This window comes from Mus musculus, chromosome 8 (genome assembly GCF_000001635.26).
Source record: "Mus musculus strain C57BL/6J chromosome 8, GRCm38.p6 C57BL/6J".
NCBI lineage: Eukaryota > Metazoa > Chordata > Mammalia > Rodentia > Muridae > Mus > Mus musculus.
This window is the reverse complement of record NC_000074.6, coordinates 129008432-129024809: the sequence shown is the minus strand read 5'-3', so window position 1 is coordinate 129024809 and position 16378 is coordinate 129008432. Positions and strand designations below refer to the sequence as shown.

The following is a 16378-nucleotide window of genomic DNA, read 5'->3' as shown; positions in this document are numbered from 1 at the left end:
TGATCCACTTAGACTTGAGTTTTGTACAAGGAGATGAGTGGGTATATTCCCATTCTTCTATATAATAACCTCCAGTTGTTCCAGCACCATTTGTTGAAAATGCTCTCCTTTTCCAGTATGGATGTTTTTAGCTCCTCTGTCAAAGATCAAGTGGCCATAGGTGTGTGGGTTCATTCCTGGGTGTCCGGTTCTGTGCCATTGATCTACCTGTCTGTCACTGTACCAGTACCATGCAGTTTTTATCACAATTGCTCTGTAGTACAGCTTGAGGTCAGCCATGGTGATTCCACAGAGTTTCTTTTATTGTTGAGAATAGTTTTTGCTATCCTAGTTTTTTTGTTTGTTTGTTTGTTTATTCCTGATGAATTTGCAAATTGTCCTTTCTAACTTAGTGAAGAATTGAGTTGGAATGTTGATGGGGATTGCATTGAATCTGTAGATTGCTTTAGGCAGGATAGCCATTTTTACTATATTAATCCTGCCAATCCCTGACCATGGGAAATATTTCCATCCTCTGAGATCTTCTTCAATTTCTTTCTTCAGAGACTTGAAGTTCTTGTCATACAGATCTTTCACTTCCTTAGTTAGAGTCACACCATGGTATTTAATATTATTTGTGACTATTGTGAAGGGTGTTGTTTCCCTAATTTCTTTCTCAGCCTGTGTATCCTTTGTGTAGTGAATGGCCACTGATTTGTTTGAGTTAATTTTATATCCAGCTACTGCGCTGAAGCTGTTTTTCAGGTTTAGGAGTTCTCTGGTGGAATTTTTAGGGTCACTTATATATACTATCATATTATCTGCAAATAGTGATATTTTGACTTATTCCTTTTCAAGTTGTATCCCTTTGATGTCCTTTTGTTGTTGAATTGCTCTGGCTAGGACTTCAAGTACTATATTGAATAGGTAGGGAGAAAGTGGGCAGCCTTGTCTAGTACCTGATTTTAGTGGGATTGTTTCAAGTTTCTCTCCATTTAGTTTGATGTTGGCTACTGGTTTGCTGTATATTGCCTTTATTATGTTTAGGTATGGGCCTTGAATTCCTGATCTTTCCTAGTCTTTTATCGCGAAGGGGTGTTAGATTTCGTCAAATGCTTTCTCAGCATCTAAGGAGATGATCATGTGATTTTGTCTTTGAGTTTGTTTATATAGTGGATTATGTTGATGGATTTCCATATATTAAACCATCCCTGCATTCCTGGAAGGAAGCCAACTTGGTCATGATGGATCATTGTTTTGTGTTCTTGGATTCGGTTTGCAAGAATTTTATTATTTTTGTATCAATATTCATAAGGGAAATTGGTCTGAAGTTCTCTTTCTTTGTTGGGTCTTTGTGTGGTTTAGGTCTCAGAGTAATTGTGGCTTCATTGAATGAATTGGGTAGAGTACCTTCTGTTTCTATTTTGTGAAATAGTTTGAGGAGAATTAGAATTAGGTCTTCTTTGAAGGTCTGATAGAATTCTGTACTAAACCCATCTGGTCCTGGGCTTTTTTTGGTTGGGAGACTATTAATGACTGCTTCTATTTCTTTAGATCGCTAATCTGATCTGGATTTAACTTTGGCACCTGGTATCTGTCTAGAAAATTGTCCATTTCATCCAGGTTTTCAAACAGTTTTGTTGAGTATAGACTTTTGTAATAGGATTTAATGATACTTTGGATTTCCTCAGGTTTTGTTGTTATGTCTCCCTTTTCATTTCTGATTTAGTTAATTTGGATACTGTCATTGTGTCCTCTAGTTAGTCTGACTAAGGGTTTATCTATGTTGTTGATTTTCTGAAAAAAACAAAACAAAACAAAAACAAAAACAGAACAAAACAAAAAAACCCAGCTCCTGGTTTGGTTGATTCTTCGTTTAGTTCTTTTTGTATCTACTTGGTGGATCTCAGCCCTGAGTGTGATTATTTCCTGCTTCTTGGGTGAATTTGCTTCCTTTTGTTCTAGAGCTTTTAGGTGTGCTGTCAAGCTGCTAGTGTATGCTCTTTCTAGTTTCTTTTTGGAGGCACTCAGAGCTATGAGTTCCTCTTAGGTATGATTTCATTGTGTCCTATAAGTTTGGGTATGTTTTGGCTTCATTTTCATCAGATTCTAAAAAGTCTTCAATGTCTTTCTTTATTTCTTCCTTGACCAAGTTATCATTGATTAGAGTGTTGTTCATCTTTCATATCAATGTTGGCTTTATATTATTTATGTTGTTATTGAAGATCTGCCTTAATCCCTGGTGATCTGATAGGATGTATGGGATAACTTCAATATTTTCATATCTGTTGAGGCCTGTTTTGTGACCAATTATATGATCAGTTTTGGAGAAGGTAACATGAGGTGCTGAGAAGAAGGAATATCCTTTTGTTTTAGGGTAAAATGTTCTGTAGATATTTGTTAAATCCATTTGTTTCATAACTTCTGTTAGTTTCAATGTGTCCCTGTTTGCTTTCTGGTTCCAGAGTCTGTCCATTGATGAGAGTGGAGTGTTAAATCTCCTACTATTATTGTGTGCGGTGCAATGTGTGCCTTGAGCGTTACTAAATTTTCTATATAAATGTGGATGGTCTTCCATTTGGAGCATAGATATTCACAATTGAGAGTTCATCTTGGAAGATTTTACCTTTAATGTGCATGAAGTGCCCCCCCTTGTCTTTTTTTGATAACTTTGGGTTGGAAATCGATTTTATTCTATATTAGAATGACTACTCCGGCTTGTTTCTTCAGACTGTTTGCTTGGAAAATTCTTTTCCAGCCTTTTACTCTGAGGTAATGTCTGTCTTTGACCCTGTGGTGGGTTTCTTGGATTCAGCAACATGTTGAGTCCTATTGATGTATCCAGTCTGTTAGTCTATGTCTTTTTATTGGGGAATTGAGTCAATTGATATTAAGAGCTATTAAGGAAAAGTAATTGTTACTTCCTATTATTTTGGTTGTTAGAGTTGGGAATCTGTTCTTGTGGCTATCTTCTTTTAGGTTTATTGAAGGATTATTTTCTTGGTTTTTCTAGGCTCTCATTTCCCTCCTTGTGTTGGAGTTTTCCCTTTAATATTTGGTTTCTCCATCTATGGTAATTGAGAGTTTTGCTGGGTAAAGTAGCGTGGGCTGGCATTTGTGTTCTCTTAGTGTCTGTTTAACATCTGTCCAGGATCTTCTGACTTTCATAGTCTCTGGGGAGAAGTCTCATGTAATTCTGATAGATCTGCCTTTATATGTTACTTGACCTTTTTTTTCTTACAGTTTTTAATATTCTATTCTCATTTAGTGCAGTTGTTTTCTGATTATTATGTGATTGGGAAATTTTCTTTTCTGGTCCAGTCTATTTGGAGTTCTGTAGGCTTCTTGTATGTTCATGGGCATCTCTTTCTTTATGTTAGGGAAGTTTTCTTCTATAATTTTGTTGAAAATATTTTCTGTCCCTTTAAGTTGAAAATCTTCATCTCATCTATACCTATTATCCTTAGGGTTGGTCTTCTCATTATGTCCTGGATTTCCTGGATGTTTTGAGTAAGGATCTTTTTGCATTTTGCATTTTCTTTGATTGTTGTGTCCATGTTTTCTATGAAATCTTCTCTACCTGAGATTCTCTCTTCTATCTCTTGTATTCTGTTGGTGATGCTCACATCTATGGCTCCTGATTTGTTTCTTAGGATTTCTACCTCCAGAGTTGTCTCCCTTTGTGATTTCTTTATTGTTTCTACTTCCATTTTTTAGATCCTGGATGTTTTTTTTTTTTTTTTTCAATTCTTTCACCTGTTTGGTAGTGCTTTCCTGTAACTCTTTAAGGGATTTTTGTGTTTCCTCTTTAAGGGCTTCTAGCTGTTTACCTGTGTTTTCCTGTATTTCTTTAAGGGAGTTATTTATTTTTTTCTTAAAGTCCTCCATTATCATCATGAGAAGTGACTTTTGATCCATATCTTGCTTTTCTGGTGTGTTGGTGTATCCAGGACTTGCTAAGGTGGGCGAGTTTGGTTCTAGTGATGCCAAATAACCTTGGTTTCTGTTGCTTCTGTTCTTATGTTTGCTTTCTGCCATCTAATTATCTCAAGTGCTTGCTGCCCTCAATATATTTGATTGGAGCCTGTCCTTCCGATAATCCCGGTTGATTCATGACTCCTCAGAGTCCAGATTTCTCTGTGATCCTGTGATTCTGGGCTCCTGTGAACTTGAGATTCTGGGTGTGTCAGAGTTCTTGGCAGTCAAGCTTCCTCTGAGACCCTGAGATCCTGGTGTGACCAAGCTTCTCTTATCCTGGGATCCTGGAGTCCTAAGATCCTGGCCATGTTACATTGCCTGGAAGTGGTGTCTCCTCTGGGTCAGTGGGGCTGTCTGGTGTGTGGGAAACCAAGTTACATCAGCACTGATCAGAGGGTACCTGAGCCACTGGCCAGGCAGGGCTCCCGTGTCCTTGTTCCTGCTGTCACAGGCCAGACACAATTGGATTGGAACTGATGTTGTGTTCCACTCACCATTAATCCTAAGATCATGTGCAGAGTCCTCTGGGGACCAGGGGACCGTCCGCTGAGTTTGTGCCCAAGGTGGCCCGGAGCTGGTGAAGGGACTTGAGTCCCTGTTCAGGCGGGTTTTCTGCTTTTCTGCTGCTGGCACAGGCTCGGTGTGATTGGATTGGAACTGATCTTGTGTTCCACTCACCAGTGATTCTAAGATCGCATGGAGAGTCCTCTGGGGACTGTGGGACTGTCAGCCGAGTTTGTGCCCAAGGTGACCCGGAGGCGCCGACCGGAAGGGAACATAAAGTTTTAATAGTCAGAGATGGTGTTATTTGATGCAGTTGACATTAGTCACCTGTGACTATTCAAATTTAATTTAGTAAAACAAATTGGCTTCTGGGTCATACTAAACACATTTCAAATACTCAATCACCATAAATAGCTTTTATTTAAAACTTATGTTAGATATCACTATCTTAAAAACATTTGGATTTTAATCATGTTTCTGAATGCCTTAAAAATATACTTTAATTAAAATTGAACTACATCACAGCCTCCTATCCTCCCTCCAGCCCATTCCAGCTGCTCTTCCATACCCCCTCAAGTTAATAGTCTTTTTCCTTTGTTATTGTTACATGTATACATAAATATATACAAATACATAATTATAAGCTGCTGAATTTGTTTTTGTTGTTTGTCTATACATAGTTTCAGAGCTGACCATTTCTCATTGAGCAGCTAATAACGGGGGTTCATCTCTTTTCCAAGCAGTCATTAATTATAATTCTTTGTCTAGGTGTGGGACCCTGCAAAAATTTCCACCTGCCTCATTAGCATGTCCATTGTTACACCATTGTTCTCCAGTCTTGTTTATGCAGCCATTGATAGGATACATTGTTACACTTCCAGGTCTTATGAGTCTTGCAATATTTCCACTCCTTTTCCCAAGATGTTCTTTGAGCAACTGATGCAAGACCTATGATGTAGATGTGTCCGTTGGGGCTAGGTTCCCCATGATCTGTTGCTCTATGCAATTTGACCACTTGTGGATTACTGTGATGGTTTCCATTTGCTGTAAAAAGAGGCTTCTTTGATGAGAAGTGTAGTTATACTTACCTACAGGAATAAAGATAAGATTTAGAATGTAGATAACTATTATACAACTTTAGTAAATTTCTGATAGTATAAGTTTTTTTTTAAACTTTTTGAATTCCACACTGTGCACCTCAATCCCACTCATCCCCCACTTCTCTCATACCTGCCCTGGACCCTTACAGCCTCCTCCCCAACAGAAAAAAAATCTTATTTAAGCTAAAGCGTGTTACACTGTGTCCCTCAGCATACCATTTCCTCTACATTTCTTTGCTTGCAAATGTTCATTGTAATGAGTCATTTGGTCTGTTATGAGGCCTCTGACATCTGGTACAGTATTAATACTGGAACCTCAATGCTCCCATACACACATGAGCCTACCCATGCTCCTGTCAGCTCTACTATGCTCCGAGGAGAGTTACAGGGCCTACTCTCCAGAGCACTGCAGCAGGTAAGGGGCAAAGACAGCCCTTCTGCTCTTTTGACCACAGGTTCAGCTCTCTTATAATGCCCAGGGGTGGGACCAGTTCTGCATAGCCCTCGGACATCAAAATGTCCCCAGACTGAAGTCTGGATCAGGGATATCTATCTGGCCTTTGGTGGTAATCGATTCCTGCTGCTACAGGGGTATGAACCCAGACTAGTAACAGCACAAACCAAGACCCCACCATGGTCCCAACTACTCAAATTAAGCCTAATTAATTGAGTTCACTACCCACAAGTCTCCACAAGTCTCCAGTTATGCCGTGTGTGTGTGTGTGTGTGTGTGTGTTTGTGCGCGCCCATATCCTCCTGTTTCTCTTTTTCTTCTGTTTCTCCACCATTTACTTGCTCCTCTTAGTGGTGTACTCATGGTCTCTGAGTGTCTGAAGTAGTCTCAGGAGCGGCCTAAGAAGTGCTATACCCCAGCTGTCCATTATAGCTCCAAGCAGGGGTCCTCTTGGGCATGGGCTGTCTCCCACAGTCTGTGCAATGTCAGACTGACACTCATCTCAGGCTAGTTTCCTGTCCCAGCTCCATGGCACTGAACTGATGATCATCTTGGGCTTGCCCCTTTCTTGGGTCACTCTTGTCTGGTATGCCCATGTAGCCCCGTGTGGGGGTTGTCTGTCTCTGGCTCATATCTTGTCCTGGGAAGCCATCTTAGTATGCATATGAGATTCTGGACTGGTGCTAATGTTGAACCTGATGACTCAGGCTAGCTCCCTGTTAGGGTCCCCTGGTGCTAGACTGGAGGTCATTTCAGACTTTCCCTTCCCAGGATGCATTAACCTATTAATCATTTACATATATACAGGTCAGAACACTGAGCATAGACATAGCCTCTCTTCTCTCTGCCATATAATGATGCACATGTGACATAGCAGCCACAACTACAATTCCTCTAGTGACAGGGGTAGATGCTTTTGAAAGGCCCATTACCTCAGTAGCTATGTTTCCAGTACCAGACATTGGTGGAAACCATACAGGGAAGGCTGTGGCAAGCAAGTAAGCTTCTTGGAGTCAGCCTACCTTTTTTGCATAGCTGCAATGGGTGAATTCTGGAAAGGTGGGGCCCCAGGTGCTTTGTCCAGGATTGCTTCTTGATGCTGGTGTACCTTCTTATAAATGTTGTTGCTCAGTTGCTCATTTTCCTGACAACATGTGACTGGAAAAAGAAAGACCATTTATGCCTACAGTCAGTTGTGACTGATCTTGCCCACTCTATTGGGCAAATTTTCTGCAGATCATTACAAAGATGTACTTTCGTGTAATAATGCTGTTTAGATGAATTTGTGATTTAAAAAATTCCTGATAATGATTTTATAGTTCTCCTGAATTGATTCAAGTAAATTTATGCCCCTATAGAATAAAAAGCTACAAATAGAGTTCTGGTGCATGAGTTAATTGCAGTAGGAAAAGAAAATAGGTTTAGAACAATTTATGATCAAGGAAAACATTGCTTTTATGTTAGAAATAATATCACTAATTTCTAGAACTAAAGATCATAAACTGATAATGGACAATCACAGGTACAAGGACAGAAAACAAATGATTGACTACTTAATCTATACCAGACTTCAAAATAATAAGACACAAGACAGATGATTTGTCTCTTGATATAAAACTTGCTAAATTATGACATTAAAAACTATTGCTTTAAATGTATCATGAACTTGTGGAGCTTAAAAAAAATGGGTAAGGGAGCCAGTCTTACAACACCCAGAGGAGTCTCCACTCCCAGGCACTCTAACATTCCCAGAATCACAGGATCACAGGAGCTTGGTCACAACAGGATTTCAGGGTCCCAGAGGCAGCTTGACTCCTAAGAATTCTGACACACCTGGGATCTCAGGATCACAGGATCCCAGAATCACAGGATCACCAAAACAACTGGACTCTGAGGAGTTCTAACACAACCAGGATCACAGGAAGGACAGGCTCCAGTTAGATATATCAAGGGCAGGTAGCACTAGCAATAATCAGATGATGAGAGGCAAGCATAAGAACATAAGCAACAGAAACCAAGGTTACTTGGCATCATCAGAACCCAATTGTCCCACCATAGCAAGTCAAGAAAACACCATCACACTGGAAAAGCCAATTTCGGATCTAAAATCACTTCTTATGACAATGATGGAGGACATTAAGAAGGATGAAAATAACTCCCTTAAAGAAATACAGGAGAATATAGGTAAACAGACACAAGTCCTTAAGGAGAAAACACAAAAATCCCTTAAAGAATTACAGGAAAACACAATCAAACAGGCTAAGAAAATGAACAAAACCATCCAAGATCTAAAAGTGGAAATAGAAACAATAAAGAAATCACAAAGGAAGAAAACCTTGGAGTTAGAAAACATTCCAAAGATATCAGAAGTCATCAATACAAGCATCACCAACAGAATACAAGAGATAAAGATAGAATCTCAGGTGCAAAAGATACCATAGAAAACATTGACACAAGGGTGAAAGAAAATGCAAAATGCAAAAAGCTCCTAACCCAAAACATCCCGAAAATCCAGGACACAATGAGAAGACCAAACCTAAGGATAATATGTATAGAAGAAGGCAATAATAACCAACTTAAAGGGGCAGTAAATATCTTCAAGGAAATTATAGAAGAAAACTTCCTTAACCTAAAGAAAGAGATGCCCTTGAACATACAAGAAGCCTACAGAAATCCAAATAGACTGGACCAGAAAAGAAATTCCTCCCGACACATAATAATAAAACACCAAATGTGCTAGATAAAGAAAGAATATTAAAAGCAGAAAGAGAAAAAGGTTAAGTAACATATAAAGGCAGACCTATCTGAATTACACCAGACTTCTCACCAGAGACTATGAAAGTTAGAAGTTCCTGGGCATATGTCATACAGACCCTAAGAGAACATAAATGCTAGCCCAGGCTACTAGACCCAGTAAAACTCTCAATAACCATAGATGGAGAAACCAAGACATTCCATGAGAAAACCAAATTTACACAATATCTTTCCAGAAATCCAGCCCTACAAAGGACAATAGTTGGAAAACACCAATACAAGGAGGGAAACTGCATCCTAGAAAAAGCAAGAAAGTAATTTTCAACAAACACAAAAGAAGATAACCACACAAACATAATTCCACTTTTAACAACAAAAAAGAGGAAGCAACAATCACTTTTCCTTAATGTCTCTTAACATCAATGGACTTAATTCCTCAATAAAAAGACATAAATTAAAATACTGGATATGTAAACAGGACCCAGCATTTTGCTGCATACAGAAAGTGCACACCAATGACAAAGACAGACACTATCTTAGAGTAAAAGGTTGGAAAACAAATTTCCATCCAAATGGTCCCAGGAAACAAGCTGGAGTAGCCATTCTAATATCGAATAAAATTGACTTTCAACACAAAGTTATCAAAAAGGATAAGAAATTTCACTTCATACTGGTCAAAGGAAAAATCTACCAAGATGAACGCTCAATTCCGAACATATATGGTCCAAATGAAAGGGCACCCACATTCATAAAAGAAACTTTACTAAAGCTCAAAGTACACATTGCATCCCACACAATAATAGTGGGAGACTTTAACACCCCACTCTCAGCAATGTACAGTTCATGGAAACAGAAACTAAACAGAGACACAGTGAAACTTACAGAAGTTATGAACCAAATGGATTTAAGAAAGATTTATACAACATTTCATCCTAAAGTAAAAGAATATATCTTCTTCTCGGCACCTCAGGGTACCTTCTCCAAAACTGACCATAATTGGTCACAAAACTGAACTCAACAGTTACAAAAGATTGAAATAATACCATGCACCCTATGAGATCATCATGGACTAAGGCTAGTCTTAAATTCCAACTAAAATAACAGAAAACACATATATACATGGAAGATGAAACACTCCCCTTTCAATGATAACTTGGTCAAGGAAGAAATAAAGAAATTAAAGGCTTATTATAATTTAATGAAAAGGAAAACACATCATACCAAAACTTATTGGACACAATGAAAGTAGTGCTAAGAGGAAAACTCATAGCTCTCATTGCCTCCAAAAAGAAACTGGAAAACTCAAGTAACGTATAAAGGCAGACCTACCAGAATTACACCAGACTTTTCACCAGAGACTATGAAATCCAGAAGATCCTGGACAGATGTTATACAGACCCTAAGAGAACACAAATGCCAGCCCAGGCTACTTTACCCACCAAAACTCTCAATTACCATAGATGGAGAAATCAAAGTATTCCAGCTTTGTAGCATACTTGAAAGCTCTAGATCAAAAAGAAGCAAACATACCCAAGAGGAGTAGACTTCAGGAAATAATCAAACTCAGGGCTGAAATCAACCAAATAAAAACATTAAAAAACTATACAAAGAATCAACCAAACCAGGAAATGGTTCTTTAAGAAAATCAACAAGATAGATAAACCCTTTGCCAGATTAACCAGAGGACACAGAGAAAGTATCCAAGTTAATAAAATCATGAAAAGGGAGACATAGCAACAGAAACAGAGGAAATTAAAAAAATCATCAGATCCTACTACAAAAGCTTATACTCAACAACATTGGAAGATTTGGATGAAAAGGACAATTTCCTAGACAAATACCAGGTGCCAAAGTTAAAACAGGATCTAATAAGCCATCTAAATAGGATCAGACAAGCCCCTAAAGATATAGAAGCAGTCATTAAAAGTCTCCCAACCAAAAAAAGTCCAACACCAGATGGATTTACTGGAGAATTCTATTAGACCTTTAAAGAAGACATAATACCAATACTCTTCAAACTATTCCACAAAACAGAAACAGAAAGAATACTACCTAGTTTGTTCTATGAAGCCAGAATTACATGTATACCTAAACCACACAAAGACCAAACAAAGAAAGAGAACTTCAGACCAATCTCCCATATGAACATTCATGCAAAAATACTCAATAAAATTCTTGCCAACCAAATCAAAGAACACATCAAATTGATCATTCACCACAATCAAGTAGGCTTCCTTTCAGAGATGCAGGTATGGTTCAATGTACAGAAATCCATCAATGTAATCTACTACATAAACAGACTCAAAGAAAAAAACCACATGATCATTTCATTAGATGCTTAAAAAGCATTTTACAAAATTCAGCATCCCTTCATGTTAAACATCTTGGAAAGATCAGGAATTCAAGGCCCATACCTAAACATAGTAAAAGCAATATACAGCAAACTAGTAGTCAACATCAAACTAAATGGAGAGAAATTGAAGCAATCTCACTAAAATCAGGGACTAGACAAGGCTGCCGACTCTCTCCCTACCTATTCAATAGAGTACTTGAAGTACCAGCTAGAGAAATTAGACAACAAAAGGTGGTCAAAGGTATACAAATTGGAAAGGAAGAAGCCACTATTTGCAGATGATAGGATCGTATACTTAAGTGACCCCAAAAATTCCACCAGAGAACTCCTACAGTTGATAAACAACTTCAACAAAGTGGATGGATATAAAATTAACTAAAACAAATCAGTAGCCTTCTAAAGACAAACAGCCTGAGAAGAAATTAGGGAAATGACATCCTTTACAATAATCACAAATAATATTACATACCTTGGTGTGACTCTAACCAAGCAAGTAAAAGACTTTTATGACAAGAACTTCAAGTTTCTGAAGAAAGAATTAAAGAAGATCTCAGAAGATGGAAAGATCACCTATGCTCATGGATTGGCAGGATTAATGTAGTAAAAATGGCCATCTTGCCAAAAGCAATCTACAGATTCAGTGCAATCCCCATCAAAATTCCAAATCAATTCTTCACAAAGTTAGAAACAGAAATTTGCAAATTCATTTGGAACAACAACAATACCCAGGAATGGCAAAACTATTCTTAACAACAAAAGAACTTCTGGAGGAACACCATTCCTGACCTTAAGCTGCATTACAGAGCAATAGTGATTTTAAAAAAACTGCATGGTACGGGTACAGAGACAGGCAGGAAGATCAATGGAATAGAATTGAAGACTCAGAAATGAACCCACACACATATGGTCACTTGATCTTTGACAAAGGAGATAAAACCATCCAATGGAAAAAAGAGCATTTTCAACAAATGGTGCTGGCTCATTTGGCAGTTAGCATGTAGAAAAATGCAAATCGACCTATTCTTATCTCCTTGTACAAAGTTCAAGTCCAAGTGGATCAATGACCTTCCACGTAAAACCAGAGCCACTGAAATTAATAGAAAAGAAAGTAGGAAAGAGCCTTGAACATATGGACACAGGGGGGAAATTCTTGAAGAGTACACTAATGTCTTGTGCTGTAAGATCAAGAATAGACAAATGGGACCTCATAGAATTGCAAAGCTTGTGTAAAGCAAAAGACACCATCAATAAGACAAAAAGGCAACCAACAGATTGAGGAAAGATTTTTACCAATCCTATATCCAACTGAGGGCTAATTTCCAATATATACAAAGAACTCCAAAAATGAGACTCCAGAGAACCAAATAACCCTATTAAAAGTGGGATACAGAATTAAACAAAGAATTCTTAACTGAGGAATACCAAATGGCTGAGATGCACCTAAAGGAATGTTCAACATTTTTAGTCATCAGAAAAATGCAAATCAAAACAACCCTGAGATTCCCCCTCACATCAGTCAGAAAGGCTAAGATCAAAAACTCAGGTGACAGCAGATGCTGGCAAGATTGTGGAGAGAGAGGATCACTCCTCCATTGCTGGTGGGATTGCAAGGTGGTGCAAACACTCTGGAAATCAGTCTGGTGGTTCCTCAGAAAATTGGACATAGTACTACCTGAGGATCCAGCAATATTACTCCTGGGCATATACCCAGAAGATGCTCCAACATGTAGTAAGGACACATGCTCCACTATGTTCATAGCAGCCTTATTTATGATAGCCAGAATCTGAAAAGAACCCAGATGTCCCTCAACAGAGGAATGGATACAGAAAATATGGTACATTTACAACTCAGCTATTAACAACAATGATTTCATGAAATTCATAGGCAAATGGATGGAACTAGAAAATATAATCCTGAGTGAGGTAACCCAATCACAGAAGAATACACATGGTATGCACTCATTGATAAATAAATATTAGTCCAGAAGCTTGGAATACCCAAGATACAATTCACAGACCACATGAAGCTCAAGAAGAAGGAAGACCAAAGTGTGGATACTTCAGTCCTTCTTAGAAGGAAAACTAAAAACTCACAGAAGCAATACAAAGGTAAAGTGTAGAGCTGAGTCTGAAGGAAAGGCCACCCAGAGACTGTTGCACCTGGGGATTCATCCCATATACAGTTACCAAACACAGACACTATTGTGGATGCCAAGAAATGCATGCTGACTGGAGCTTGATATAGCTGTCTCCTGAGAGGTCCTGTTAGAGCCTAACAAATACAGAAGTGAATGCTAGCAGCCCACCATTGGACCGAACACTCCTAATTGAGGAGTTAGAGAAAGGACTGAAGGAGCTGAAGGGGTTTGCAACCACATTGGAAGAACCACAACATCAACCAACCAGACACCCCCTCCCCAAAGAGGTCCCAGGGACTAAGACATCAATCAAGGAGTACACATGGCTCCCTGTGTGCTTGCTACATATGTAGAAGATGATGGCCTTTTCAGGCATCAATGGGAGGAGAGGTCCTTGGTCCAGTGAAGTCTGGATAGATGGCCCAGTGTAGCAGAATTCTAGGAGGGCAGGGAAGTGGGTGAGTGAGTGGAGGAGCACCCTCATAGAATCAGGGGGAGAAAGAATGGGATAGGGATTTCCAGGTGGGGGGAAACAGGGAACGAGAATAACATTTGAAATTTAAATAAAGAAAATATCCAATAAAAAAAGAAAAAAAAAGATAAGGGATCATTAGACAGGATTGCCTTTTGGTGGAAAGACCTGTAAACACTTCTGCGTTACTCCTAAAACCTTATCAACTGATGACATGAACTATTACTTTAAACTTACTATGAACTGATGAAAAATAAAAATGTTTAGAAAACTATGCAATCAACTCTCTTGCTGTAACTTCCTCTTGTGGAACAGTTTATCTGTGAGGCAAATTATTTCTTACATATAGAACTTTTGCTGGGAAGATATAAAAGGCTGAAAGCAAAAAAAAAAAAATGGAAATGGAGCTCTTTTCTTCTTCATCTAGCATGCATGTGCACAAGCTTGCTTGTGTGTGTGTGCACATGTGCTTGTCTGCCTGCCTGCCTGCCTGTCTGTCTGTCTGTCTGTCTGTCTGTCTGTTTGTCTCTCTCTCTCTCTGTGTCTGTGTGTGTGTATTTGTGTGTATGATTTTTCTCTCTTTTTCTTTTCTTTCTTGCCAGTCCCTAAAGATTTAAAAGACTTACAGAGACAAAATTTGGAGCTGTGACGAAATGATGGACAATCTAGTGATTGCCATATCCAGGGATCCATCCCATAATCAGCTTCCAAACGCTGACACCATTGCATACACTAGCAAGATTTTGCTGAAAGGACCCAGATATAGCTGTCTCTTGTGAGACTATGCCGGGGCCTAGCAAACACAGAAGTGGATGATCACAGTCAGCTATTGGATGGGTCATACGGCCCCCAATGGAGGAGCTAGAGAAAGTACCCAAGGAGCTAAAGGGAACTGCAACCCTATAGGTGGAACAACAATATGAACTAACCCGTACCCCGGAGCTCTTGTCTCTAGCTGCATATGTATCAAAAGATGGCCTAGTCAGCCATCACTGCAAAGAGAGGCCCATTGAACTTGCAAAATTTATATGCCCCAGTACAGGGGAACGCCAGGGCCAAAAACGGGGAATGGGTGGGTAGGGGATTGTGGGGGTGGGTATGGGAGACTTTTGGGATAGCATTGGAAATGTAAACGAGGAAAATACCTAATTAAAAAAAAGTCAAAAAAAAAAAAAAAGAAAGAAAGAAAGAAAAAAAAGAGTTTCTGGTCACAGAAAGTACTGGCAGTAAGTAGTTAAGTTTTCTATTCTAGTACCCTGATGCTATCAGCAGTTGTCAATTGCCAGAAGCCATCAGTTCTGGTCCCAGAATAGGAAAAGAGTGTTAATTACCATCAGTTTTGGGTTCAGCCATTTTTGCTGGCTCACTTCAGTTTACCTGGATGTTAAAGCTGGTCTTTGACAGGGCTTGATTTCTTTACTGTTGAATAGGCTTGTTACCAACAACAGGAAAGTGCTATTTTTACAGATTTCTTGATATATTTTTTCATTATTGTAGTTCAATTGTTTAATTTCTTCTCTTGCTTGGCAGCTTGTAAAGTATTTTCTGGTACTATGGAAGTTAAAATTTAGGAAGGAAGCTGTCAGATCAGATACAGCTCAAACCATCTGAGACTTGTATCTGAAGTATGGGTGTCTACCCTGAACTCCAAGAAGTAACCAAGGGCTATAGACAATCTCCATTGTTTTAGGAGTCATTCTAACTACCCTCATGGACTATTTAATGGGTTATTTCTTATGCCTGGTACTGGGGTCTCCATTAGTTTACTGTTTTATGGGGATCATTGTCACCCAAGTAGCATAACTTCCTGATAGGTAGGTTAGTAGGTAGGTAATTAAATAGATGATAGATGATTGATAGATAGATGTATACATACATGTAAAATTTGAGATAAATATACATAATATGATTCCTTGAAGATTTATCAAACAATCTTGGTGTTATTTGTTCCTCATTCATCTTTTGCCTGCTGTATTTCCATCCTGCATCTCCTCCCTAGTTAAAACCCCTCAGTGTTTTCTCGTTTTCTATTTCATATCACCTGTATCCTGCTATTTCTTCTCACTCCCTACCTCCCATGCCTAGGGCCCTTTTATGCTCTTCTGGTTTTAGTCTTTACTTCATGTTGTCTGCTCACATATGAAGATTTGGAACTAGAAGCCACACATTAGAGAGAACATTGTGTTTCTGATTATGGTGTGTCTGTCCTAGTAGCAAATTCAATACTTATTTAAAAGTTATCAAGAATTGTAATATATAAAAGTTATATATAATAACAGTGTAATTGTTTCACATCTAGAATTGCACTTATAATCCGTTGTTTTTCATCAAGTATATATAAAGCACTTTTATATTGTTAAAAAAACTATACTGAAAGAGGATAATACTCAGCATGCAATCCCTTCATGTGCTTTCTATATATTGTTTACTAGACTTAAAGGAATAGAGAGAATATTATTATGTCAGTACAAAATAATGTACATAATAATATATGTCAGTATAGAGACTTCTGCATGTAGTTGAGCTTTTTGTTGTTAGACAGGAATATTTTTGAACCACATATTAATATCATATTTGATATTTAAAAGTCTTCTTGTACAAGGTATCTTTTATTTTTTGCATTTTTATTGGGTATTTTATTTATTT

The 16378-nt window shown here is 38.4% G+C and overlaps 1 protein-coding gene and 1 non-coding gene across 2 annotated transcripts in view; one reads left to right on the top strand and one right to left on the bottom strand.

Annotated features, from left to right (window-relative positions):
* The window catches only part of Ccdc7a (coiled-coil domain containing 7A), an 85474-nt gene that overhangs the window by 40683 nt on the left and 28413 nt on the right, over positions 1–16378 (top strand). The window lies entirely within an intron of this gene.
* Gm22545 lies at positions 6789–6920 on the bottom strand. The gene has a single exon (XR_003947710.1). It is a non-coding gene; the product is annotated as a small nucleolar RNA SNORA17 (small nucleolar RNA).